At 50.0% G+C, this 15,155-nt stretch overlaps 1 pseudogene; it reads left to right on the forward strand.

The window, feature by feature from the left end:
* Positions 1-11,355: 11,355 nt before the first annotated feature.
* On the forward strand, positions 11,356-11,396 carry LOC144249580 (small nucleolar RNA U3; annotated as a pseudogene).
* The last annotated feature ends 3,759 nt before the right edge of the window (positions 11,397-15,155 follow it).

Below are 15,155 nucleotides of genomic sequence, written 5' to 3' on the forward strand. Positions count from 1 at the left end.
GCTGTAAACATCAGAATCTTTTGAAGTTCCAGTTCCTGGTGTCGTAGAATTAAAATCAAAACCCTCGGGGCATTGAAGAACATGTTGAGCTTATCAACCAATGCTGGGACACATCCCTGCACTCAACAGACTGCTGAGGGAGAGCAGGTGGAGGTGGGGTTCATGGGAATTGCTCATGATGGGTAGGTACTAGGGAAGGCCCAGAGTCCTCGGGAAGGTCAGGAGGAAGTCGCGGGTCTTGCGCAGTGAGTTAAACCAGCCTGCCTCACTCCCCAGTCCTGATGCCAGTGGGGGAGTCCGACCTCCCTGTGCCCAGCACTACCAGCTCTGGCCTTTGCACCTCTTGGTTTCTGGCGGTGAGCAGCTGCTGCGGGAAGCAGGCGAGGCAGCACCTCCAGTCCCAGTTCAGTAGACCACCTGTCACAAGAGGAACTTCCTTGTGCATGGCAAATGCACAGTGCCCACAGGTCCAGGCGAGTGTCTGCCAGGAGCATTAGAATGCGCTTTAGCTTTGAGAAACCAGCCTCTACCTCAGAGCAAAGCCTGTCCAAGGAAGGGGGCGTGACCCTTGTCCTTGGAAAGACCCACAGAGCACATACCCACCCTGACGAGTTGTTTATCTACAAATAACAGGAGAGATCTACTGCACCAGGTGTCCCTGACTCAGTCAGGCTAGGTGGGGACCCATAGTAACCCCCTAGCAACCTCCAATCATGAGACAGGGAAAATACCTGGGATGCCAGATGACCCTCCCAGTAGTTTATGGTGGTTGATAACATGTTGGGAAACCATGTAGTTTAGCGTGTACACCCCTCGTGGCTTAAACCAATCAGTTCAAACGAGTCCCCCTCTTGTACTAACCAATCACCCCTACCCAACCTGTTCCCGCCAGTGAATGTGCTAATCAATGTTAAGAGTTGTTTTATGATTTTCCCGTGGTGTGTGATGATTTGCTAAGAAATGCTATGATGTATGTGAAGTCCCTGCCTTCCCCAAAGAGTGTATAAAACTGCTGCAAACCCTGGGCTCGGGGCTTCTCAGCGTCACCAGTTGCTGTGTGCGTGCAGAGGATGAGCTAGCTTGCAATAAACGTCTTTTTGCTACTTACATCAATCTTGGTCTCTGGTGGTCTTTTGGGGGTCCCGAATTAGAGCATAACAGCATGAGATGAAAACCAACCAGTCTTCATTCTTATTCCTTAAACCCGAGCCAATTTCTTTCTTTCATATTATAAATGTAGTAGAATTTAAATTTCATCAAGCAACATTTAGGTATTTGAAAATAAACATCTAATTTCTTGGGATGCTGGCTTTTCTAATGACTGATTCTCATTTTATTGAACATGCCTTGAAAATGAAATAATTGCATCAGGTTTGGGTTTGGGTAGGGAATTTTGATTCTGTTACCTGCAAATGCCAACACAAGGAGGGAGGTCCAGAGGAAGTCACTCCGGCTGGCCCTGCCTGCCCCTGCCTGCCCAAGTGGCTGGGTCAGAGCTCCCCCTCTGGCCCGCAGCTGCTGATGCAGATTTAATAGTACAAATATCTAGTTTTTCATGGAGACAAATTTGCCAACTACTATTAAAAATCTTAAACATTGTCAATGATATCATTTCAAGATTTATTGATAAGAACATTAATTTCAGCATTATTATAATAGAAAAACTGAAAATACTGCAAAAACTACTTGTTTTTTTGCCAAATGATTGTACATTGGGATGCTTTACATCTATCAGTGATGACATTAGGATGTATTTTATAATAATCATTCTAAAAAATGAAGCATTATGACTTTTTCTCTTTATATGCTTTATTTTATTTTTAATTGACACATAATAACTATACATGTTTACAGGACACAGTGCGATATTTCAATACATGTATGATCAAATTGGGTCAATTTCCATCACTTTCAACATTTATCATTTCTCTATGGTAAGAAAATTCAAAATCCTCTCTTCTAGCTACTTTGAAATATATAAAACGTGTCATTATCCATGCTCTCCTTGTGAAAAAAGCAGACTTCCAAGCTTGTTTCTCCTTCTAGTGTTTCAGCCACCCTGTACCCTCTCTGCCCTGCCCTTGGCCTTCCCAGCCCCTGCAGACCACTACTGCAGTCTCACCCATGAGATCAACTTCAGATTCCACACGGGTGAGACCGTGCAGTACCAATCCTCGGGTGCCTGGCTTGTTCACTTAACACAATGCCACCAATTTGTGTTTCCCCAGTGACTGGTGACAGGAGTTTCTGGCACACACCTGCTGGACAGTCCTGCCACTTCTTGGAGAAATGTCTACTCAAGTCCTTCGCCAATTTTTAAACTTGGGGTTTATTTGCTTGTTTATGTGGTTAGCTACTGAGTTGAATGAATCTTTACATATTTTGTAATTGGCCTCTTATCAGATATATGGTTTGCAAAGTTGGCTCCCATCCCACAGGTGGGTTGTTATACATAGTGCTCATGATTAATAATAGGGCATTGTTCACTTAACAGTCTGTTAAGAGGGCAGATCTCATGTTACATATTCTGTGGAGGTGCTCAATAATAAAAGCAGAAGAGCACAGACACACAAGGAAATTATAGAGGTGATGGCTATGTATATTATCTTGATTGTGGTAACAGAAATGGATGTCAATGAATTGCACATGTTAATTATATTCTTCTTTTGTATATCAAGTATGCCTCAATAAATTCAGGAGGAAAGTGGTCTTTGAAAACATCTATGATGGTATGAAAATACTGTGCAAAGATGAGCTCCACTTTGGAAATATTTGAACAACTGGGTCTGTGCAGGTGCCCACAGAGGTGCTCATCAGAGTACTCACAGCAGGCTGCAGAGGGGCAGTCAGAGTACTCAGGTGATCAGAGAGGGCTGCAGAGGTGCTCATCAGGGTACTCAGGTGATCACAGCAGGCTGCAGAGGTGCAATCAGAGTACTCAGGTGATCAGACAGGTTTACAGAGGTGCTCATCAGAGTGCTCAGGTGCTCAGACAGGGTTGCAGAGGTGCAATCAAAGTACTCAGGCACTCACAGCAGGCTGCGGAGGTGCTCATCAGAGTGGTCAGTGGCTCACAGAGGGCTGTGGAAGGCTCATCAGAGTATTCAGGGGCTCAGATAGGGCTGAGGTGCTTATCAGAGTACTCAGGTGCTGAAAGAGGGCTGCAGAGGTGCAATTAGAGTACTCAGGAGCTCACAGCAGGCTGCAGAGGTGCAATCAGAGTGTTCAGGTGCTCAGAGGGCTGTGGAGTACTTGGATGCTCAGAGGGCTATGGAGGTGCTCATCAGAGTACTCAGGCACTCTCAGAGGGCTGTGGATGTACTTGGAGATGGGGTGGTTGCTGGAAGGTCTAACAGGCAGGTGAGGAACGTGTGAGGAGATGGACATGCCAATCACCCTGATTAAATCACTATAGTGATTGCAAAGATTGAATTTTTATACTCAAACTCATAAAATGATACAAATATTATGTCTCAACAACACATATTGAATTATCATACTCTACCCATAAAATGATACGAATGTTATGTCTTGACAACAAAAAATGGCCTAGGAAGTAGTGGTCTGTGGGGTTATTTTGGGGTAGTAGGATTCTGGAGGTTTTCTTTTCTCGTATAGTTTCTAGATTTTCCCACACCAAGCATATAGTAATTTAGTAAGCAAGAAGCATATCTCACTGGACATCTGGCACTGAGACCCAGAGTGACATGGTAGTGCTGTCAGGGCAGATGGAGGTGATTCTATCTTTCGGGGTAGGTGAGCCTTCAATTGCCAGTGGACAGGAGCCCAGGCAGAGACCAAGCAGAAATGCAGAGGATTGAGGCCTCATGGTTGGCAAAGCGTCCTGCAGGATGGAGGTGGCCATGCCAGGGAGCAGACAAGGCAGTTGGGAGGCTGGCTGTTCAGTCGGTGGTAGTGGAGCTAAGTACCATCCTTCCCCATCTGGGTTCCAGCTAGTGTGAGATGCTGCATGACCCCCAGGCCTTCCGTGCTGCAGCAGGCCTGTCCTGCGGCTGTGGTCTTGCTTAGCAGAGCCTTGGGGACTGAGGAGTCATGTGTGAGAAAGAGGGCTGCCTGAGGTCCTGCACTCTAGCAGGCAGCTGGAGCACTGCCCAGCAGGGTTTCTGACCCAGCCGACCTGAGGCATGGTCTCAGTGCTGCTGCTGCTGCTGCTCAAGGACCACCCGGCAGCACACCTGGCCAGGTGCCTTGCGATTGCAGGACCTGCAGGCATCCCCGGGGCACCTGTCACAAAGGAGAATGCTGACTCATCAGACAGAATCAGAATCTGCACCCTGACAGGGTCCTTGGATGACTGGCACATGTGAGAAAGTCGGCACTGGAGCTTGGTGTGCTGGTTTTCAGGTATGACTCAGGTGAACAATGACCTGAGCCCAGGTGTGCTGTAGAGGGCTGTAGAGGGGCAATCAAAGTACTCAGGCACTGCTTCTGCCTCATCTTCTCACATTTGCGATCAACAACAACAACAAAAAGGAACAGCGTGAAACTGATAAACGAGATGCAGTCCTTCAGATCCTTGTGTTCTGCCACTGGCTAACAGTTGAAACTCCTCAGCTCTAGTCTCCCCCTGGGGGAAAGAGCTGAAGTGGACCAGCTGTAGCTTCTCAATCCTGCAAATGGATTTCGCCTTGGCTCAATCCTGCAGGAGTTGCTACCTGTGGAGCACCTCCCAGGCTGGAGGCTGCTAGAGGGGCTTCTCTCCCCTGAGAGCAACAGCTCAGTCAGCTGTTGGCTTATCTCCTGCCCTTGATGGTGGGGCCTTGGCGTTATCATCAGGACCAGCTTGCACTGTGGCTCCAGTGGGCGGCCCGGCAGGAAGCACAGGCCAGATGGAGGGAGGCCAGTCAGGCTCTGCATCCTTCCTCCTGCCACATCAGCCCTGAAGGTGACAGCTGGAAGGAGAGCTGCTGCTCCTCCACCTACTGCAGAAGGTCTCAGTGTGCCCCATATACACACTCCTTTCTCTTCCCATCTTGTCGTTAGAAGTGTCAGATTCGGAGAAAGGGGCTCCGACATGTGATTTGATTTTCATAGCCAGAGCCACAAAAATAAATTTTATTTTTTCCCTTTGCCTAAGAAGATATTTTCTTTTTATGTGCTGGGAAGGAAAGGCATTTGGGAGTCTTGAGCTCTCAGGCTTTTAAGGAACAGGCAGACACCTACCCTGTCTGGTCTTGAGCCTGGAATTTCTTTGAAGCAAACAGCCGAGTCTTAGATTCGCTGCTGTGCACCCTGGTTTGCCCATGCCTTGTAATTGTGCGTGTGCATGAACTCTCTTGCATGTGCACACGGTTCTTTTCCCCTCCCCTCAGGGCCATCTCTGCTTGTTCGCTCCTGCCCGATCCCCCGGCAGCCAGCACTTGGCAGGAGCTCAAGCGAGTGGTCAGATGCCACGAGGACCTTGCGCGTTTTGCAGGGCGTTGCTCTGGTCAAGACTGCCCGGTGGAGTGAAGTTGGAGCTGAGAAGCAGATCCCTGTGGGAGGATGGGAAATTGTCTCCTAAGAGAGCTCAGGTGAGTCCTGGCTGGGACACCGCCCTTCCTGGGGGAAGGAGAGGGAGGAGGAGGCAGGGCAGGTGGGCCAGGCTGTGCCACAGAGGTCTGCTCTGAGGGCAGTGTCCTTGAAGGGCAAATGGCCACTCCAGCTATGGAGCCATGGTGGGTGCTAGGTGCAGATAGTGCCAGGTGCTGACCATGAAGATAGTGGATGATGGGTCGAATCGGAATTTCAGAATATCAGGCAGGTTTTGCTGTTGTGGTAGTGCACACCTCGTGTGTATCCTCGACATTTTTTGTGGGTGGTACTGACATGAAAGGCAATTCATGTTCATCTGAAATTGAAACTTAACAGTCTGAATCTGTATCTTTTCAGGCAGGTCTAGAGCACTGCCACTTGAGTCTCTCCATTCCTTCTTTTTTCCTTACCTGGGGTCTAGGATTGACCTCCAATCCACCAGCCTCTGGGGTTGGCAAGAAAATGCATGGCCAGGAGCCTGAGAAGGGGGAGGCAGAGCACGCAGGTGCATACTTTCAAGGAGTGGTTCTGCTCCGTGGGTTTTGAGCCCTCTCGCTTCTATGTCTTGAGGTGGTGGAACAGATGTGGACACCAGGCCCAGTCCTCCTTACATGTTTCTGAAAGGATTGGCGTTGTGGCATCCTCTCTGTGGTCCCCTCTCCCCAAGCCCTTCGGGATCCCCCTCTGCACGGTTCCTGTGCTCCAGGCTGCCTCCTTCCCTTAGCTAAGCTCTCGGGCGGCCACACCCTGGCTCTGCTCTTAGGTTCTATACACGCTGCTCCTTCTCCTTTGCTGCTTCCATCACTAGCTTTGCTGCAGCCCCTCCCTTGGTGCCTCCTGCCTGGCAGACCGATGTCCACAGGCACCTGTTGAGAGCCCTGCCATCTCCCTGGGGCTCAGCACGTGGCAGGGACTTGAAGAAAGTGTGCCTAGCTGGTTAAGTAAACATGCCTTTTTGCCCTTTCTGTCATAAAATGTTGCCTGCATCTTGTGCTGTTGTCACCCTGGTCACTGGCTGAGGTTCTGATTTCAAGTGCCTGCCCTGGCTGGCAGGTCTCCTGCTCCAAAGTTAATTCCAGTCAATTTACTTGTCCAAACATCCAATTTACTTGTCCAATGCTCTGATCTAATGCTTCGTCTTCCTGGCTGTTGCCAGAAATTGTTCTTTCAGTTTTCTTGGAGACAGTTTGTGTCCAGCTACAACACTGAACACAGGCTGTGCGCTGTTGTGATTCTACATGTGTGAGTCCTTTAGATTATGGATGATTTGACCACAAGGACAATGACTTTTTTACATTCTGTGAAGTCCCTGAAACATTTGTTGACACCCCAGCACTAAGGCACAGGTAATTCTCAAGGAGGTCCAGGGGAGCGAGGATCTGCTTTGGAATGCTGAGACTTAAGGGGGCTCTCCCTTTCTCAATTTCCCCCTTTGTGTGTTGTTGTTAAAATGCGCTCATGTTGGCAGCCTCTTTGGGAACTTTCATGGACGTCACTTACTCTGTAAACATCACAGCCGCGAGAGGATACAGATCCAACTCAGCCATGTTCTGGTGAACTGTGGGACCCAGAGTGGCCGTGCCTGGGCCGGCAAAGGTTCCCAGCTCTGCCTTTGGTTGACCTTCTCCTTGGGCTCCCACACTTCCCATCCAGAGAGCTTTGGATTTCAGCTGTTTGGGAATCTGAATCATCTCAGGCTTTCCCCTGCAGTGGTAGTGGGAAGCTGCAGGATTAGCTCCTGAGGGTGGGTCCCTCCACCTCCCAGCTTGACCCCAGCTTTCCTGTGCCCTGCCCTGTTGCCTTGCCCTGCTGTGCCGGCTTCTCTGCAGCCGGACCTCCCCAAGGCAGGCTCCTGCCACCACTCAGGTGTGCTCTCTGGGGACAAAGGGCCTAGAAGAGCACCAAGATTGGACTTCAGAGCGGCCCAGGCCCTAGCTTGGTGGCTAACTAGGATTCAAAAAGGGGAAGGGGACATCCTGTCCTGGTCTGGCTGTGAAGATTTCAGATTTCAGGCACAGGGCACAGGTGTGAAGGGGCACAGGTGTGAAGGGGAACAGCATGGTGATTGTACAGAGGCACAGGTGTGAAAGGGCACAGGTGTGAAGGGGCACAGGTGTGAAGGGGCATAGGTGTGAAGGGACACAGGTGTGAAGGGGAATAGGTGTGAAGGGGCATAGTTGTGAAGGGGCACAGGTGTGAAGGGGAACAGCTTGGTGATTGTGCAGAGGCACAGATGTGAAGGGGCACAGGTGTGAAGGGGAACAGCTTGGTGATTGTGCAGAGGCACAGATGTGAAGGGGCACAGGTGTGAAGGGGAACAGGTGTAAAGGGACATAGGTGTGAAGGGGCACAGGTGTGAAGGGGCATGGGTGTGAAGGAGCACAGGTTTTTAAGGGGAACAGCATGGTGGCTGTGCAGAGGCACAGGTGTGAAGGGGATCAGGTGTGAAGGGACACAGGTGTGAAGGGGCATAGGTGTGAAAGGGAATAGCATGGTGACTGTGCAGAGGCACAGGTGTGAAGGGGCACAGGTGTGAAAGGACACAGGTGTGAAGAGGAACAGGTGTGAAGAGGCATAGGTGTGAAGGGGCACAGGTGTGAAGGGGAACAGGTGTGAAGGGGCATAGGTGTGAAGGGGCACAGGTGTGAAGGGGAACAGCATGGTGATTGTACAGAGGCACAGATGTGAAAGGGCACAGGTGTGAAGGGGAACAGGTGTGAAGAGGCACGGGTGTGAAGGGGAACAGATGTGAAGGGGCAAGGGTGTGAAGGGGAACAGCTAGTGGCTCTGCAGGCGCAAAGACGGCTTTGTCTCCCTAAACTCCCTTGTTCAGCCCCTTTGGTCTTAAGGAGCTTGTCCTTGAACAGCCCCAGGACTGTTTGGCTCAGGCGGAGCCTCATGCAAATGTGCTAGAGGCACAGGGAGGCCAAGATCCTGGCCTCACAGAGTGCTCCAGCAGGAGAAGTGACATCTGTGCTAGCGCCGAAGTTCTGACTGTGGGGACACTTTCAGTAGAATACAGAGCAGCAGGGCTTGGAAGGTGGCTGGGGGGCGGAGACATCATGGCCCTAGGTAATAAGAATGACCAGTCTTGTAATCCATTTCCTGCCGCGGCAGCAGAACACCACAGATCTGTGGCGTACAAGGAAAGGGACTTATTCCTCTTGGTTCTGGGAAGTCTGAGTGTGGTGCAGAGTCGGTGCTGCAGTGTGGAGGAGGAGCTGGAGATCTTGCCCTCACAGGCAACCCACCACAAGGGCCATGTCCCCATGACCAGACCCCCTCTGCAGGTCTCACCGCCCAGAGCCATTACTGACAAGTGTTGACCCGGGTTTTGACAGGGACTCTCAAACCACCAGAGCAGGAAGGGCAGATACTGTGGGCTTAGCCTCCAGACACAGAGCCCAGTGGGGAGCCCCTGGGCCAGGGCTGAGCTGGTGCGTGGTGGGACAGGGAGGGTGGAGGCTGCTGGGGTTCCCCTGTGACTACTGCCCATCCTACAGCTGCTTGTTCTGAATTCTTTCCCCTCCATCTTTGTACTTCTCTCATTGCCTAAAAACACTTGATCCTTCAGGTCATTTTGTCCACATTTTGGTGTCCTGGTCATCCAGCCAGGCAGAGGAGCGTCCACTGCGTGGCCCACACCATCTCTCTTGGCCATGGTAAAGGGCACAGCTGTCTCTTGGTTTTCTACCAGGCCTTTCAGTAACTTCCTCTTTCTTAAAAAGACTAAAGGGCTGTGATGGACCAGGATCACCACCATCCAGGGTGACACTGAGCTTGTGTAGGTGGGAGGGACAACAGGACCCAGCTTAAAGTTTAACTCAGCATGTGCCCAGGGTGTTGCCCATGTGGCCCAGCAGACTCACCCTTGGGAGAACTGGAGCAGGGCAGATGGCTGTGAAGCCCAGTGCACAGGTCCTGAGGAAAGCATCATGCATGTTCACGCTGCTGTAGGTCAGACAATGGAGATCCTGTAGCTGAGAAGTGGAACTGGGAGGAGTGAACTCGTCCAGGTCGGCTCTTCTGAGAGGAGCTGAAGCTGCATGTGATTTAGATGCCATCTGTCATGACCACGGTGGCTGCTCTTGTCAGGTCAGGCAGATGCAGAAACAGGAGAACAGGAGGGAGGTGCTTCTTAGGGAGGATGGCAGGAAGGAGTGTTGAGCATCTGCCTTTGGGGGTGCTGTCATGGGAGGCAGGCTTAGCAATGCAGAGACTGTCCAAACACAGGGACAACCTGGGGACCGGGCAAGCGTTTGGAGGGTAGAGCTCTGCAGGAAGTGAAAACTGGTTGTCCATCGTTGGAGGATATTTGGAAGGGTGGACTCCCATGGGGGAGAAGTTAAAAATGAGATTCACCAACTGGGGATGAAGGGCCTTCAGAGGCCCTTGGGAAGTGGTGAGATGGTGGACATGTGTGAGATGGAAAGAGATGCAATGTGGCCCTCAGGTTAGGGAGAGTGTCCATCCTCATGACAAGGTGCAGCTACAGGGAGAGGCTGAGGGAAGACAACCAGACATTAGATGGCGAAGAGCTGAAACTCACCGGATCAACGGAAATAAAAAGAATGCAGGGAAAGTAAATGCAGTCCCCAGGGGCTGTCCTCCTGTAGCCACCACAGAGTCTCACCACAGCTGCCGGATGGAGGAAGCAGGTCACAGGAAACACCCACCCTATCCGTGGAATCTCCTTTGTTTTTTATCAGTAGCGTACTTCTCTTTATTGGGACCCAATAGCACCCCACCCACTCATCCAACCAAAGAGCTCAAGACTGCCCACCCCTCTCCAGCCCTTGCTCTGCCACTCCAATCCAGTGGCATGGACAGCAAATAGAGGCCACATTGAAAGTGCCAGCGGGTGCCCAGCATTGAGTAGGTGGACCAAATCCTCAGTGGCCCCGTAGAGGAGGCATTGCTGCCTCCCTGTCTCACCCGGCTTTGCCGTTGCTGTAAGAGAATCTCTGAGACTGTGTGACTTATAAAGAGTATAGATCTATCTCTTATAGCTCTGGAGGCTGGGCAGTCCAAGGTCAGGGCCTGCCTCTGGCTGTGTCCACTCATGGAGGAAGGTGGAGTGAGCAGGCGGGAGAGAGAAGGAAGAGGCCGCTCCTCCTGCTTCAAGAGCCCACTCCCTGGTGACCAGTCCTTGCCCCAGCAGTGCACTGATGTGTTCACAGGGAAGAGGACTCAGGACCCAGTCACCTCTGGAAGGTGCCCCAGCACTGTTGCACTGGGAACTGAGTTCCCACAGGTGCAGTTTGGGGACACCTTCAGACCATGGAATTCCAATACTTTTTAACAGACTTTATTTTTAAGAGAAATTTGAGATTCATAGAAAAATTGAGTGGAAGGTGTGGAGATTTCCCGTGAAACTGCGATCCTGCCCCACCCACGCACAGCCTCCCTCGTCATCAGCACCCGTCAGAGTGGCACACGTAACAGTGCTGACCAGGGCACCTCAGTGTCACTCAAAGTCCACAGTTTTCACTCGGGCCCACGGTAGGTGGCATATGTTCTGTGGGTCTGGGCGAATGCGTACCATGCACACAGCACCCTGCAGGGCACATCACTGTGCTCTACCTCTTCACTCCTCCTCCCTTCCCGCCAGAAAACCACTGATCTTTCATTGGCTCCATGGTTTTATCTCTTCCAGAACGTTCTGCAGTTGGAATCACACAGTAGATGGCTGGAGGGTGGCTTCCTTACCCTGGTGATATGCTTCAGAAGAGGGTTTGGTTTCACAGTTCTAAGAGATGGTTTCCGGCCCTTGACACGAGCCCGAAGCCCATGGGACCTCTCTGGTAATCTAGATGGGGAAAGACTATACTTTCAGGGATCATTTCTATAGTATGTTACTAATCTAGATGGGGAAGGGAATTCATGTGGGACTGTAGGGCTCCTGTCCTGGGAGGCTGGGCTGCGCCTCCCCCACGCCTTCTGGAAGCTGGCCTCTGGTTCCCAAAGGGGAATAATGGGTGCAGTGCAGCCTTAAGCTTGTTGCTCGTCTGTGGGACAAACGCTAAGCAGAAGGCGGAGGGTCTTCTATGGCAGACCTCTAACTGGTGCACATGTCAGATCTAGAATGCAGGATTCTCTGCCTCTCGACTCATCTGTGCAGCGAGTGAGATGTGTATGCACACCTTGCTTAATCAACTAGAAAGAGCAGAGAAGTTTCTTAATGCAGACAAAAATCTGAATTGTAGATTGCTAGGTTATTGTTCTTAATCATCTTAGATATCTTATGATGTCTGTGTGAACCAGCTTTTCTTTTTTCCATTTTTTTATTAGAGTTTTATAGTTGTACATAGTAAACTGGTTCATCCAGCTGACACATGCATGGAATTCGATTTCAGTTCACGATTCCCCGATTTCTCTCTTCCTCCTCCCCTCCCCCATTCTCCTTCCTCCAGTAGAGTTCCTTTCGTTCATATATTAATTTATGATTGGCTCTTTATGCATAAAGGTGACATTCCCTGTCCTATATGCACATATGCACACGACATCATTCTGCACTGCCTCCCCTTACCTATCCCTTCACTCTGCCTCTCCACCATCCAGCTCTTCAAACAGGACAGTCCAGCGTGGGAGGGAAGCGTGAAGAAGAGAGGTCAGATGTGATTAATGCACACTGCATGATGAGTGGGAATATCACGTGAACCCGTTAATCTGCACCACAAGTGCCTGTTAGTGGAACAAAGATGAGAGCTGAAAGAAAGTTCCAGTCATAGAAAATCCATCCTGCCCCGGGTGGCTCAGACTCAGCCCAAATTCCTCAGACAACATGGATTAGAACTCGGCTTTTTGAGGGCATGGCTCAGTAGTGGAGTGTGTGCCCAGCATGTGCAAGGTCCTGGGTTCAATCCCCAGCATGGGAAGTAAGGGTTGGATCTTCATAGTTGCCCATAGGGAGGTCCCCCATTCCCTCTCAGGGCTAAAGGAGCCAGAGTCAGTTTCAGGTGGTTCCCAGGGAGTAGGGCTCTTCTCTGCCCCATCTTCTTAATGAAGGAAGGATGGTACAGGTGCTTTGCTATACATGCTGTGCTCCACAGGGTTTCTTGCATCATTTGTGATTGGCGCATGCTCTGTGAGTACCTTAGACACCCCTGTGTATCGGCCACTGCCAGCATCTGTGCCTACCAGGCATGGCTTCACTTCACTTCATGTTGTTGATCAGAAACCTTGAATACTGAGTAGTGAATCCATCAATTTTTATCTCATAGTTTCTATTTTTTTTTTGTCTGTTAAAATACATTTCCTTGAGTGGATTTCTGAACTGAGGCAAGGTTTGCACATAGTGAAATGGCGCGTTCGTCGTAACACTTGCTGACTTTTATGAGTGCTCGCACCCACAGTTACAATGTCTGTGATTTCTGTCAACCCAGGGAGTTCCTGGTGTTCCCCCGGTCAGTCACCTCCAAATGTTGCTGTGGTTTCTATTGCTGGGTGTGACTCCTTATGAGTGGATGCACTCGATGTCACCTCTTCTGTGCCTGCTTTCTTTCTCCCATATCGTCAGAGAGACTTGGCCACACCACAGGCACCAACAGCTTACTCTATTTTTTTTTAATTGAATGTACCAGAGTCTGTTTATGTGCAAGTGTATATGAGCATGTGTGTGCATCCTCCACCGACGGCATTTGGGTTGCTTCAGTTTGGACTGTCATGAAGGGTCTCCATAAACACTCAGTCCCAGTGCTCCTGGGGGTGTAGGCTTCTGCTTATCTTGGGAACCTCTAGGTTATTCTTTTGGGATTTATGATAAAGTCCTGCCCCTCATGTTTGTTTTCTGGTGCGGGGAGGGATCCCAGGGTCTTGCACACAGTAGGCCCTGAGCACTCTACCACTGAGTTGCATCCCCAGCTCTGTTCACGACTGGGTCACAGAGTCATTATTCTGAGTTTTCTTCCACTGAGTCTATGCTTTTGCCTTCCCCATTAGACCTTGAATCTCCATTACCATATGGCATAAAGTGGGGTTTTAGCTTTCTTTTCTCCAAAATGTAAGACAGATTTTGTAAGTTAGAAGATCCATTCTTTTCCCATTGAACGTAATTCTTTTTTGTAGACTATGCGCCGAGTGCCTGTACTTGGATCTGTTTCCTTAGGTAGCGTTCTCCATGTCTGTGCAATTTCTTTTTGCTGCAGCCTTTCATGAGCAACACACTGTCTTCATAGTGTGACTGTTGCATGCTCAGTGCCTGCTCCAGTGTCACTGTTAGTCATAGTCACTGTGGGAAATAGGAACCATTTGGAGGGTTCTCCAGTGGGGAGAGCTCTACACAGAACCGTCGGGTGGCTGGCATGAGGGTTTGAGAACTGACTCGGGAAGCTCGGACACCAGGAGGCTTTGTGAGTAGTTTCACATTCAAACTTCCCCAGTGCCCTCTGCCAGGCTGCAGAGTGGACACTAGAACTTGACACAAAGACGGTTCTGTTTGTCAGAGGAGAAGCCAAAGCCTCCTGATCCTTTGGACAGCACCTGTTTTGCCACCAGAGACCTGGCAGCAGCTGTGAGAGTCCCTCGCAGCTTGGCGGTCCTTATGCCAGGAGGGCAGGGTAGTATTGATGCTGCCCAACGGTGTCCAGTTCACGTGTGCCTTCTCGCTGCTCCTCAGCACTGTTGGTTAAAACTGGACCCGTGAGCCCTATCAAAAGTACCAGTTTGAACTGTGATGGGGGCAACACTAAATATTCAGCTGAATTTGGTGGCTAAGTGTGACACCTATGCAGACAGTCTCCTCCAGCCAAGTACTTGCGCCGATCCTCTTGTGTGCTCTCCAAGTTTCAGGTTTCATTCCTTTCTTGAGTCGTTTTTAGGTTGAGTTCTAGATGCCAAACGTGATGGCAATGAGTCTGAGGTCACCGTTTCTGGCCGCCCTTGTTGGGGTGCTGCTGGATTCTGTGAGACGACTGGCCACCAGCCTCACTGAGTACCTTGTCTCCACTGCTGATGGTCAGCGCCTGGGCTCCTGCCTGGTGATGCACCCTCTGTGCAGATAAGGACCTCCCCAGGCTCTACTGCCCACAGCACTCGGGCCTTTTCTTTTTTAATGTCATTTCGCTTCAGTATTCGTAAGCAGGCTTGTCCTGTCTCGACCTTAGTAACTCTCCCGAAGGTGTTTCCACAGAGTTTGCTGTGTACTTGTGGCCCATGGCCTTTATCAAAACAAGAGCATTTCATGTTAGAACAAGCATGATGAGAACATTTGTGGCTAATGGGGGCTAAATCTTATCAAATGGATTTTTTTTAAACTATGATATAACTTCACAATTTTTCTGTTAAATTAGTTTTTTTTATGTTAATTGTTTTTTTGTTGGTGATGGTGACCTATCCTTGAATTTCTGGTGCAGAGCCCACTTGGTTGTGTTGTATATTATTTTTGCATCTTTAGATTTGGTGGACTCTAGCTTTAGCAAGGATTACTGCATCCATTTTCATGAGCAAATTGAGCTGTGATTATTTTTCTTCTCCTTGCCTCCTTTTGGAATGAGATCATACTAATCCCATGAAAGGGTCTGACAGCAGTTGACGTTTTCTACTGTCTGAAATGCAACAGAGGCTGCATTTGTCTCGTGGGCTGGATCCTTGAGAGCCCCTAAGTGCACTTATGCACCACT

This window comes from Urocitellus parryii, chromosome 1 (genome assembly GCF_045843805.1).
Source record: "Urocitellus parryii isolate mUroPar1 chromosome 1, mUroPar1.hap1, whole genome shotgun sequence".
Taxonomy (NCBI): Eukaryota; Metazoa; Chordata; class Mammalia; order Rodentia; family Sciuridae; genus Urocitellus; species Urocitellus parryii.